Here is a 13,800-nt window from a genome sequence, read left to right on the forward strand (position 1 = left end):
ACACAAGAAGGATGCTAAACCAAGGCTGATTAGATGGATCTTATTGCTTCAAGAGTTCAATTTGGAGATAAAAGATAGGAAGGGGACTGAGAATCAAGTGGCTGACCATCTGTCTAGGTTGGAAAATCCAAACCAAGCAGCTGAATTTGAAAATAAAGAAGTCTTCCCTGATGAACAACTCTTTGCTGTTTCCCTCTCACAAACACCTTGGTATGCTGATTTTGCTAATTATTTAGCCTGCAGACTTCTACCCCCTATGATGCCCACTCAACAAAGGAAGAAATTTTTACATGAGGTTAAAAGGTATTTCTGGGATGAACCATTCTTATTCAAGCTATGTGCAGATCAAATATTGAGGCGTTGTATCCCTGAGATAGAAGTAGAGGATGTGTTGAGGCAATGCCATGACTCCCCATATGGTGGACATTATCAAGGAGATAGGGCAACAGCAAAGGTCTTGCAATCGGGGTTTTATTGGCCAAGTATGTTGAAAGATGCCTATCAATTCATTCAAAAATGTGATAGATGTTAAAGAGTGGGAAACATCTCCAAAAGGAATGAAATGCCCTTAACCAATATCTTGGAAGTAGAATTGTTTGATGTTTGGGGAATTGATTTCATGGGGCCTTTTATTCCTTCATACAGCAATCTTTACATTTTAGTAGCAGCAGACTATGTATCCAAGTGGGTGGAGGTTGCTGCTTGTTCAACTAATGATGCCAAGGTGGTTATTGACTTCATGAGAAAGAATATCTTCACTAGATTTGGTACTCCAAGAGCCATAATCAGTGATGAAGGTTCACATTTTTGCAACAAATATCTTGGAGCTCTATTGTCTAAATATGGAGTTCGTCATAAGGTTGCCTCAAGCTATCATCCCCAAACAAATGGGCAAGCTGAAGTTTCTAATAGACAAATCAAGTTGATTTTGGAGAAAACAGTATGCCCAACAAGGAAGGATTGGTCCATAAGGTTAGATGACTCCCTTTGGGCCTACCGGACTGCTTACAAAACACCTTTTGGAATGTCCCCATATCAACTTTTGTTTGGAAAGGCTTTCCATCTACCATTGGAACTAGAGCATAAGGCATACTGGGCAATTAAGAAATTCAATTTTGACTCTACTTTGGCTGCTGAGAAGAGAATGCTACAACTCCATCAACTTGATGAATTCAGGCTCCAAGCATATGAGAATGCCAAACTCTGCAAGGAGAAAGTGAAGAAATGGCATAACAAGAAAATCTTGCAGAGGGTATTTGAACCAGGTCAGCAAGTTCTGCTGTTCAACTCCAGACTCAAACTATTTCCAGGAAAGCTGAAATCAAGATGGTCAAGTCCTTTTACAATAATGACAGTATTTTCACATGGAGCAGTGGAGCTGTAAGAGGGCATCTCTAACAGGAATTTTCTAGTCAATGGGCAGAGAATCAAGCATTTTTGGGGAGCACCATTGGAGCGGGAGAAATCTTCAATCAACCTTCAAGAGGCTTAAAAAGAAGGGAAGTCAATTAGATTTCATTATTTTTAGTTTAATTGTGTGCTATTAGTTCATCAGGTGTTTAATTAAAAAAAAAATAAAAATTGACAGATAATTTGCTAACATGTATCTTTGATGTGTAGGGAGTGTGGGGAACAAAAAAAGAGAGTGATTGGGTGTTTTGCCAAACTTATCATTAAATCAAACTGCTGAACAGATCATGTTTCAATATCCAGCAAATTTCACTATCTTTGTTGTAGCGATGTGGCCACAATGATACTACAAAGTTTTGATCCTCAGCTACGGGTCTTACATGTTTTGTTGACACATTACATTCTCTGTTGAAAATTACATTCTGTGTTCGTTGCTATAGCAAAGCTGCCGCAACACCACAACAACAATAAAACCAATCACTTGACCCGATTTAACCTTAAACCCAACCAACCCATCACAATTACACTTCAAAACTTCTATTAAGCCATTCTGAACCAATACTGATTCGAACCGATTCTGAACCAATACCCACCCCAACCCATTAACCTTCTTGTTTCAAACCGAAATCCAAAAACACTCAGCTCCCTTCTTCGACCTTCACGGCACCATCTTCTCTTCTCCACTGCAACTCACTCTCCTCTCCTCTTCCATTTTCTGCTTCTCAAAGACTTTCACACCTCCATTTACCTACATTCACCCACCAAAGCAACCTTCTTCTTCACCGATAGCCCATCTTTCACAAAAACCCTAACTTTTTCCCCCATTCCATCATCGAATCACTTCTCAGAGGACTACCGGTGCTGTACTGGGTTTCGGGCATGTTTTTGTGGTATTTCGACCTTCCATCTTCCCTACACCACATCAGCTAAGTGTTCTTCCCATTTCCTTTCTTTCATTCCATATTTGTGAAATTTCTGATTGGCCTCTGTTATTGTCAAATGTTCACTTTTGGTTTATGGTTTATGTGTTTGCTCTTAAACTGTCTTGGTGTCTGTTTTCGTTAGGGTATATGCAAAGTTTTTCATTTGTTTTAGGTGCTGTTTTGGAGATACCATCACTCGCACACACCAACACAGAATTTCTGGGTCATCACTACCCTATGCTCATCTCCTCTGTTTTTGTTATTTGTTTGTTCTTACTATTTGTCTGATTAGTTGTAGTTAATTGTTTATTATTTGTTTGTTTTTTGTTGTTTTCTACTTGTATGGTGTTTCTGTTTTTGTTAGATATGGTCTATTTTAGATATGGTCTGTTTTAGTGTTTGTTTGATTAGTTGTTTTTTGTCTTCTACTATTTCTGTTTTTTTATGTTTAGTTTGATAGTGTTTTTGTTTGAATTCAATTTTGGTTGTTAGGGGCCAACCTTGTGCATTCCATTCGAAATGGCCCCTAAGAAGAAGAGCAGAACCGACCCTAGTTCTAGTGCTTCCATGGGTCCCTCTTATTTTGCCTCTCCCATAGCTGAGAACCACTTCACATCCATCTCCACCAAGAAATTTCTTCCGGAGAAGGGATTCAAATTAAAACCCAATGAAGCACAAGCCTTTCCATTCATCCCATCCATTATAGCTGGGCATCATTGGGAACAATTTTGCACCCATCCTGGTGCCTACATCCCTTCCCTAGTCTACGAATTTTATGCCAATCTAACTGCCCCATCTCAGGACCAGGTATATGTTAGGGGGATGCACATACCTATAGATGGACCATCCATTAATGCCTATTATGCATTGGACAATGTGGAGGATGAGCATAATGCCTATCTTGCTTCGACAGACCCAATTGCCTTGCATAATATTCTCTCGGCTATGTGTTCTCCTGGCACGGAATGGTCATCATCCACCCAAGGTGCATTAACTATTGCCCGCCACACCTTGCAACCAGCAGCCAAAATTTGGTACCATTTCTTACAGACCCACTTGATGCCCTCCACGCATAGCCAGACTGTTTCAGTGGATAGAGCTTTGCTCCTCCACTCTATTTTGGAGGGGCGTCGGGTTAATGTGGGTCATCGCATTCATGAGGCCATTTGTGCTTGTGCTGCTCGGCAGGGTGGTAGTTTAGCTTTTCCATGTTTAATTACTGCTTTATGTTTGGCTAACCATGTTGATGTGCAGGCTTTTGATGTCCATACACTTAACAAAGGTGCCATTACACACTTCAGTATCACTCGCATGCTTACACCTAGTTCAGCTCCCCCTTCCAGTGCACCACCTCCTGCTGCTGCATCAGCCATTCCTCCCACTTCCTCTACCTCTGGTGCTCCATCCTCTAGTTACACTCAATTGGAACAACGCCTCAGTCAAGTAGAAGCCACCCAATTTCAACAGATGTTGGAACATCAAATTTCTCGTGACCTCTTCCTTGATTATATGCATTATGTGGTTGCCCGTGATCGCGCCCTTGAGCCTAACTTAAGGATGAATAGCACCCGGTTCCAATCTTTCCCAGTTTTTCCCAACCACCTCTTCGCTAATCCTTGGGGCCAAGATGGGAACTACATTCCTAATATAGATGAGGAGGATGAAGCTGAAGCTACTGCAGCTGCTGATGATGATGAGTTCCATTCCTTAGATGATGAAGATGAGGCCTAGCTTGTTCAGGGAAGTTTTGTTCTCTCTCTTCTTTTACTGTGTTTTCCTTTTATTACCTTACTTTCTTTTCCTTTCTTTCGCTGTGAGGACACTGCTCATCTTTAGTTTGGGGGTAAGTTTTGCAATGTTCCAATAATTGCATATGTTATCTTCATGTTATGGATGTCCCCAGTTACTTAATTTTCTTCAGCTTTCTTTTGTGGCTGTATAATTTAGAGTTGCTGTCCAGTTTTAGAGTAGCTGTTTTGGGTAGATGTTTTGTGTAGTTAATCTGACTTTTCATGAAATTTGGATGGTTGTTAAGGAATGTGAATGCCAGTGCCTCTTACTCTTGTTTTGTTGGAAATCTTAGCACAATTCTGCTATAATGATCTGATGTCTGCATTTACTCATGTTTGTGATGCCATATTATTGATGCACCAAGTGATGTTTCAAGCTCTAGAGAACCTGGGGAAAGCTGAATCAATGTGAGAGTTTTTAGGATTTTAGAATTGGTTAAATGAGAACTTCAAGACTTACACATTAGGGATCCCCATTTGGTTGTTTCCAAGAACTTTGTGCATTGTGAATATTGATTGAGGTTTGACCCCTTCCCTTCCCCAAAAGAATAATGCTCCACTGATTTGGGTTGCCTAGTAACCAGGAATATGCATGTAACCCATGTGTATTTTTGACATCAACAGTGGCCTGAAATATGAGCTTAAAAAAAAAAAAAAATGAGAGAAAGAAAGAAAAAGAGAATAATGTTCCGCTGTTTTGGGCAACCTAGTAACCAGGAATATGCATGTAACCCATGTGTATTTTTGACGTCAACAGTGACCCGGAATATGAGCATGCAAGGCACTCTTGTTTGTGATCTTGTTGAGTAACCGGGTATCTTCATCACAAATGAGCGATATTCGCGTAAAAAGGCAAGATGACAACAAACAAACAAACAAACAAAAAAAAAAAAGGTTCATAAAGAATAAGTTTGGGGGTCAAATACTCAAAAGAGTATGAAACAAGTTCTTGAGGTTGTAAAAAGATATGGATTCCTAATTAGTGGAGAGGTAATCATTTGGTCAACATATTAGATCAATGAACTAAACTTGATGACCATGATTCAGCTTAGACTAGGGTGATCTGGGGCAAGATTCTTAACTTTCCACACACACACACACACACTTGAGAGCATCCAGATGAGTAAAGTATGACATCTAAGTGTTATTGGCCAGACGTGTTGGATCTGAAAATTTAGAAAAAGATTGAGAGGCAACTTCTGTCTAACACTCATCCTATTGCATGATTAAGCCAGGTTATTTGCTTTTCTTTTCTTTTGATTTCTTAATGCTTTCATTAGTAGTTAGTTGTTGTTTTCATTTGTCTTTATTGCTCGAGGTCAAGCAATGTCTTAAGTTTGGGGATGATAGTAGTACCTAAACCTGAATTTTGATATGTAACTAATCATGTGTTCTTTAGTTTTATTGCAATCCACTTTATTGTTAATGAATTCAGCATGTTATATTGACTAATTTCAGTTCTTGAATGATCTTTCTTGAATGAATGTTATGATTTCATTAATTGAAAAATTAATGGAGTCTAGGTGTTTGTTGAATTGTGTGAGTTAGCATAATCTTTAATTAGGTTGTGTTAATTAGTAGGTTTGGTAGGAATACCCAATTACCTCATATTACCATTGATTGGATTGGGTTTAAATTGCATTCTTAATTCAATTCTTCATAGGAATATGCAGATGTTGACTTAGGATACTAGCTTATGTGTATTGGAAAATACCATATTGACATTCATTCCAAGTTCTTGATTTATCTCGAGGTTGTAGTATTGCTTTAGTATTTGTGTTATAAAATTCAGGGGAAGGGAAACTTGATTCCTAACACACTTGTCACTCATTAAGTTTCTTCCATTGCTTAATCTACATTTTAGTTCCTTAGTTTTCTTTCCCTGTCATTTGGTTATTTAGTTAGTCAATCACCATTCAACCTTGTTAATTTCATTTAAATCAATTTTACTTTTACATTGAAAGTTAAGGATATAATTCTCCGTGGGATCGATACTTTACTTATCATTTATTACTTGATTGCGATACGTATACTTGCGTAATATCTTGAGATACAAGCAACAAGTTTTTGACTCTTCCACTTCTTTGGAGCAGTCACCATTCACATTTAGATTTGAGCTTCCACCTCCATTGGATGCATCTCACTGAGTCTGGCTGAAGACTCTAAACTTAGCGCTTTATGGGAGGCAACCCATTTGTTTAGATGTTATTTCTTGTTCTTTTTCTTCTCTTTTCTTTGTTTGTTGTTAGTTTTTACTGTTGCGTGCTCTATCATGATTTCAAACATCGGGTACACTCTTTCCTCTATTTGCTTCTATCATGTTTTTTTATATATCTTGCATGCACTTAGGTCATTGCCTAATTTAAGTGTGGGGGTGTCAACTCGAGTAAGACTTGTTGATAGTTAGTAAAGCATTGTCACAAAGATAAAAAGTGCTTAATTTTTTTTTTTCTGACTTTGGTAAGATAAATGTTTTAATTCCTTGCTTAGATACAAAATGAGAGTTTAAGTGTTTTAGAAATCCCATCTGATGTAGTAATGGGTTTTACATTTTGAGACTGAGGTTGAATCGGAAAATAGGAACTCCAGGTAGTCCAAAAGGTTTGACCATATAGTTATCTTGTATTGCCTTGTGCTTATGGTGACAAGTTGAGACCAATTTTAGACTATTTAAATGTGAAGTGAACTGAAGTATAATGTGAGAAAAGAGAAAAAAAAAAAAAAAAAAAAAAAGAAATCTACTGATGTTTAAAGTTTAGACCTCCTTCTTAGTAACCGGGTCTTGGTGTCACCAACATCGTGCCTCGCGTCAAACAGTTGGGGTGTCTTTGGTCCAGTCTTGGCTTGTAGTCTAATTGGCTTGAGTAAGTAAGTTCGAGGGGTATTCTACACCTAGTCCCTTCAGGCCATCTGGCTTGAGAGCGGCTGACCCAACACTCGTTACATAGGCCATCTAGAAAGCTTAAGAGGCAAGACATTGCACGGACTAGAACTGTGAGCATTAAAGAAAGAAGTGAAATGCTTATAAAGCTGAAATGTCTAAGAAGGTCAATATTGCTTAGATCTTGAGTTCTTTGTATTATTTGGTATCTAGTTAGTCTTATCTGAGGGTGAACTGGTAGACTGAAGGTAAGAGGAGACTTCTCGATTGAATTGTTTGCCTAGAGTTAGACTCAAGAGAGGGTGTAAAGAGCCTAAGTGTGGGGGTGCCTATATTCCCTTTAATCTTTAGTGGAGTGTCTTTGTCTTGGGATCTATCTTTTTACTCTTACTACTGCCAGAATAATTAGAAGAGCACTTAAGAATTTTGTGTGTATATTCTTTCCAAACACTCACGAGACACAACTCGTCCACTAAGGTAACCTAGGGGTTTAAAGGCTTGTTGCACATGCTAAATGCAACCGTGATTCCTACGAAAGTGAGTTAGGTTTTTCTTTATTTATTTCCTGTATTGCATTTATTGTTTCGTTTTGCTCGAGGACTAGCAAACACTCAAGTGTGGGGGTATTTGATAAGCATGCATTTACCATTATTTATTCGATTTAATTCCCCATACTTATTTAATTGAAGAGAGCTAATTGAGTATTTTTGTGTATTTTTCACGAATAAGGTGATTTTGAATATTAGAGATAATATGGAGTAAAGTTGGCAAATATACTCGATATTGGTGGATTTTAAATCATGGCATTCAATCTTGCTACCTAAGAAATCATGAAAAGTGAGATCTTAGCCAAATTGGAAACAGGTGGAGGTCTAAGGAACACAATTGGTAATAAATCTGAAAATCGGGTAAACAGACCTACCTTCAGTATTTTGGGCATATCTCTCTCATATGAGCTTGTATTGCGGTGATTCAAGATGCTATGGAATGATATTGAAAATATCTACAACTTTTCGGTTTTAGAGTTTTTCCAAACTCCGAAAGAATAAAGGTCAAATCGACGGGTAAAGAGAAGGGATTCATTGTGTGCAGGAGACATAAAAGAGAAGCCAGCCACAGAGAAAAAGGAGATGGCGAATGTGGCTCTCATCTCTCTCATTGCTGAGAAGAAGACCCCAACTCTCTCTCTCTCTCTCTCTCTCTCTCTCTCTCTCTCTCTCTCTCTCTCTCTCTCTCTCTCTCTCTCTCTCTCTCCCTGTGTTTCATCTTTATTTTTCTTATGAGCTTTTTGATAATGAGTAGCTAGTTCATTTTCTTTGGGATGTAGATGAACCATGATTATTTAAATAATTTGATTGTTCTATATCTTCTAGTTGATTGTGTTTGAGTTTGGCCAAAGATGTTCTAAAGCTCAACAAACTAAGCGTGCCAAGCTTCAGCGACGGACGATAGTCTTGGGAAGATAGGGCATATCTAGGAAACCATCCCAAATTTACTTTGAAGTGTAGAATAATATTGGTTAGGGATAAGCATTGGAGATTCGATATCCCAAAGATTTTCACATATTCATAGTTTAAGTTTTTGCATTATTTAATAGATTTAGTTTAAATTTAGTTTTGTTGGATTCAATCTTAGTGACTTAGCCTTTTAGTTCCCCATAGTTCGACCCCGTATTTTCTGCTTGCTAGATTAGTATAGGATTTTATTTTTGATTGGTTAGCAACACGATCAATGACTTATATAATAAACTGGTTTTTGTACGCTACCTTCTTCCTAGACAAGTACTGCACTAACTGCAACAAATGATGTGGCCAAATGTAGAAGTAACTCTTTCTTAGTGGTTGGTTGGACGAGCAGAGGTGGATGTGACAATTTCTCTTTTAGTTCATCGAAAGCTTTCTCGCATTCTTCGTTCCATCTTTCTGTTTTCTGATTTGATATATTTTTCAAAGACTTGAAAAATGGCAGACAATTTTTCCCTAATTGAGCAATGAATCTATTCAAGGCTGCTACCTGACCAGTGAGGCCTTGCACTTCTTTGAAGCTTTTGGTGGCTTCGTATTTTGAATTGCTTTGATCTTCTCTAGATTTGCTTTGATTCCCATATGAGATACCATGAAACCTAAGAATTTTACAAATGATACTGCAAAAGTGCATTTTTCTGGATTAAGCTTCATTCTGTATGTTCGAAGTACATCAAATACTTCAGCTAGGTTGGTCAAGTGGTCAGTCTTCACAATACTTTTCACTAGCATGTCATCTACGTAGACTTCCATGTTTCTGCTACCAATTTGGTTGGCAAAGATTTTTGCTGATTGCACTCTGATAGGTAGCTCTTGCATTCTTCAGCCTAAAGGGCATCACCTTATAATAGTAATTGTCTCTATCAGTCATAAAGGTTGTATGTTTTTCATCGTCTGGGTGCATCAGGATCTGACTATACCCAGAATAGGCATCCATGAAACTAAGCATTTCATGTTCAACAGTTGCATCTATGAGGAGGTCAAGTCTTGCAAGGGGGTAACAATCTTTGGGACATGTTTTGTTGAGGTTGGTGTAGTCCTTGCACATTCGCCATTTACCGTTGGCTTTCTTGACCATTACTACATCAACTGACCAAGTTGGATGGTCAATCCATCTTAGGAAACTTGACTGCTTCAAGTTTTGAACCTTCGTTCGGATTGCCTCATGCTTCTTGATAGAAAAGTTTCTTCTTTTTTGGACAACCAAAATCCCCTTGAGGATCAATGCATGGTATGTGTTCGGCTACTCGTCTGTCTATGCCGGACATATCATCTTCCAACCAAGAAAAGACATCTAAGTTCTCTTCTAGAAACTTAGTTAATCTGACTTTGAAGTCTACTCCTTGCTCAACTCCGAGCATTGTCCCCTAAGTTGGTTGCTTGGGATTGAGACAAATTCTTTCAAGCTTCTCGACCGGTTCAACTCTCTACATGGCTTCTTCATGTCGATCATCCCCAACTTCAACAGACATGGTCGAACTGGTTTTTTCTCTTTTCTTGATATAATTAATATAACTCTGTCGACTAAACTTCTAGTCGGCACTACATTCTCCAATACCATGCTTGGTCAAGAACTATATCTTCATATGTAATGTTGACACCACTGCATCTAGAGCATGGAGAGTTGGTCAACCTAAAAGACATTATATGCTAACAAATACCGAACAACCATAAAGTTCAATTGGACGATCTAGTCTCCTAGATGTTCACCAATCCAAAGATCTAACATGATTGTTCCTTCTGCTCGAGTGGAAGATCTTGTGAATCCATATAACTGAGCTCCGAATGGGACGAGCATGTCATCGCTTAATTTCACTTCCCTAAAAGCTTCTAGAGATAATATGTCTGCCAAAGAGCCAATATCTACTAAGATTGTGGACTTCAGTTCTAGCTAAAATGACTTTTATCACAAGAGCATCATCTTGGGGAGTCTTTACACCTTCCATATCTTTAGAAGAAAAGATAATTGGTCCTGCTACTACCTTCATGTATGATCTTTCAAGTTCAACATTCCCTATGTATCGAGCCTTCCTCTTAGCTTGCCCAGTTGACACTTCCGTTGGGCAACCGAGCATTGTATAAATCGGAGACTGATTTCTATTGTCGTCTCCATTCCTGGGTTGACCTCTGCTAGGGCTTCGATACTGTTCTTTGCAGGTCGACCTCGCTCTCTTCCTATCTCCATTAGATGGTTGAAGAGCTCTTTGCTTAGCTCGAACATACTTTTTCATTTGCCTGTGTGAGATTAACTTTTCAATCTCTATCTTCAAATGCTTGCAATCATTAGTCTAATGACCATGATCCTTGTGGAACTCACAATACTTGCTTCTATCACAACCTTCTGGTCGGGATTGAAGCTTGTTCGACCATTCAAGAAGTCCTTGGCCTTTGACTTCCATCAGAATTTGTGACCTTTTAGTGTTCAGGGGGGTGTATGTTCCCTCAGGTTGCTTTGCCAACCCCATCTAACCACCTTTTCTTAGATCTGCGGTTGGATTCCTGCTTTGCTAGAATCTTTCCTTATTTTTGTTTGTCCTTGTTGTCGGCTCCTTCTTCCAAAACTTTATGGTTTTTTATATCTCAGCCTACTTATGACATCATTCGAGCAAGTCAGCATATGTCTCACGCATATCTAACAAGAGACAATTTAGGAGTCCCTCATGATTGAGCCTTTGATAAAGTGCATGAAAAGCGATCTTCTCATCTAAATTCTATATCTGAATAGTCAGATTGTTAAATCTCTGAAGATAGCTTCTAATTGAATCTGTATGTCCTTGTTTGATAGAGAACAAAGTGTCTTCTTTTTTCTTTACACTTACTCCACTTTGGAAGCGTGATATGAAAACCTGACCTAGATGGTCGAAATTTTCAATTATACCATTCTGGAGTCCCAAAAACCATTCGAATGAGGCTCCAATTAATGAAGCAGGAAAGATTCTGCACATGGCTGCTTCACTATGTCTGTATGAGGACATGATAGACTTACAGTGCATGATGTGATGTCTTGGGAATCTTGTGCCGTCGAACATGGTGAAAGTTAGGCACTTGAATTGGCATCTCTGCTTCCAAGATTGCTCGGACAAAAGGATCTTCTTTCAGAATGGAATATAAAGCATCTTTGCCCGAATCATTTTGCTTTTTCAACTTCTTATCAAGTTCTTTGAACCGCTTGTTTACATAATCAGCATGCTTGGTCGGAACTCCATTATTGTCCCCTTCTTGGGGATCGTTGGTTGGATGAGAGCTACTTTACTTATCTTCATAATTGTCACCGGGAGGAGGGTCCTTAGACGCTGCCTCTTGTGATGGACGGGATTTCTGATTAACCTTTTCCTTTCCTTTCTCAAGATTTCTCTGAGATGATCGTGATGAGTAGTCAGGTTGGGGTGCTTATACCTCTTTTCGCCTTGACGGTTACTATCTCCATTGTCATCTAGACGAATAGGATTAACCTGTTTGCCGGTCCTTGGCACTGCTATTTGTTGACGGATGCTTGCCCTAATTAGTTCGTTTAGGTCTAAGATTTGCTTATGGAATTTGTCAAATTGACCAACTGTATGAACTGATCGAATAGATCTGCAGGGATATCATGATGAGGAACTTTTTCGATTCCTTGGGGTGCATCCACTTTGTTAATCTCTCGTTCTCCTTCACTTGAATCATCTCCAACTACAAACGACGCTAATTGTTGCTACGAAATTTCTGCTTGACCGCATGTTGAAGTGTACAACGTGCTCGAATGGGTTTGTAATAACCCCGTAATTCTAAATCGGGAACTATGCAGGTTTGAGTTCCCAAAGTACCCCCGTAATTGTGGGCTATCCAGATTGAAGCTTATGATCCATACCCTAAGCCCATGGATTTGGATTCTATTGATGAAGAACCTAGGATACTGGGAACCCAAGGGGGATCCAATTGAAACCCTGATGGACTAGGAAGGTGGATCTCTAGCTCGAGACAAGTCGTGTTTGAAGATGTCCGAGATCACGGTAAGGACCACCCCCACGTGTTAGTTTAAGTTAGATTGGTGTCGGGGATCAACCGGATAAGTAGAGTACCCAAGTACTAAAAAGTACTAGGGGTTTCAGTACTTGGGCAGTTGCTTAAGGCGGTTAATTGACTCAACCAACCAGCCCAAGTGACCGGTCAGTCCTTTTGTGGGTTTTAAACCCTGATTTGCTCCCAAGTCTTTATAAATAGTCATCCAAGACCTAATTTTGTATTATTCTATTCGTAGAGTCTGTTGTGGATGGCTAGGAGAAAAAGTACATGTGGTTGGTGGTGAAGACCTCTCTAATTGCGAAGAAGATTTGGATATCGCTTGGACTTCTGGATCTTTTAGAGGTTAGTTAAACACACTCTATCCTTACTTGTTTTTCCTTGTTATTAGAGTATTGTTCCTTCCTCTGAGATTCTATAGATGGTAAATTCGAGTGTTTAGAATCCTTCCCATCAATGACAGTGACTAGATCACGCCTGAAGATGGAGTTCTATATCCAAATCAAGGGTTGATTTTTTCGAATGAGATGAGGTGGATTCTAATTCTTCCTCTTCTGTAATCTGGAATGTGAGGATCTCTCTAGAGTTCTAAGGATGAAATTTGAATTTGTATCATCCCAAAAAAAAATCAAGGATTAGTGATCAAAAGTAGCCATGTCTAGGTCACAGTAGCCATGTCTAGGTCACAGTAGCCATGTCAATTTGAGTTTTGCTCCATTTTGAATTCAGACTTTAATGAAACTTCTTAACCCTAATATGGGAGATCTCTAAGGTCTGCTAGAGTTGTTACTTGTGAGGTTTAATCTTATACTCAGTAGTTCTTCCACTTAGACAGCTAAGGTTACAATTACTTTTGCATGAGTCGACTTGTGTGATAAACTATTTATTACTTTGAATGTGTAAGTAGTCTTATAATCTGCTGTTATAGTAGTTTGAATTGATTTCTTGATAATAACATGTGTGGATGATGATTAGATGTACTTGTTTCATTTTGTGATATGGAATGATGTGTTGTTGCAACTATGATTAAAGGTATCCTTACTAGGTATTCCTAGCTTGGGATATCAAGGATTATGGTATGGGACTGTTCTCTAATGCCCCTAGTACTATCATGTTTGTTGAATTACATACCTAGGAGGTCTAGATTGCACGGTTAGTTACTCGTACATGTTATTACCCTTTTGGCAAGGGTATTGAAGATGAATGATCTGTGATAATGGTGACGTGACTCTGTTTCATCCTACAGGGGTAGCAAGTCTGTGCAAAGACTTAGT

This window comes from Hakea prostrata, chromosome 9, assembly GCF_041222555.1.
Source record: "Hakea prostrata isolate BN-2017 chromosome 9, UWA_Hpros_2, whole genome shotgun sequence".
Classification (NCBI taxonomy): Eukaryota; Viridiplantae; Streptophyta; class Magnoliopsida; order Proteales; family Proteaceae; genus Hakea; species Hakea prostrata.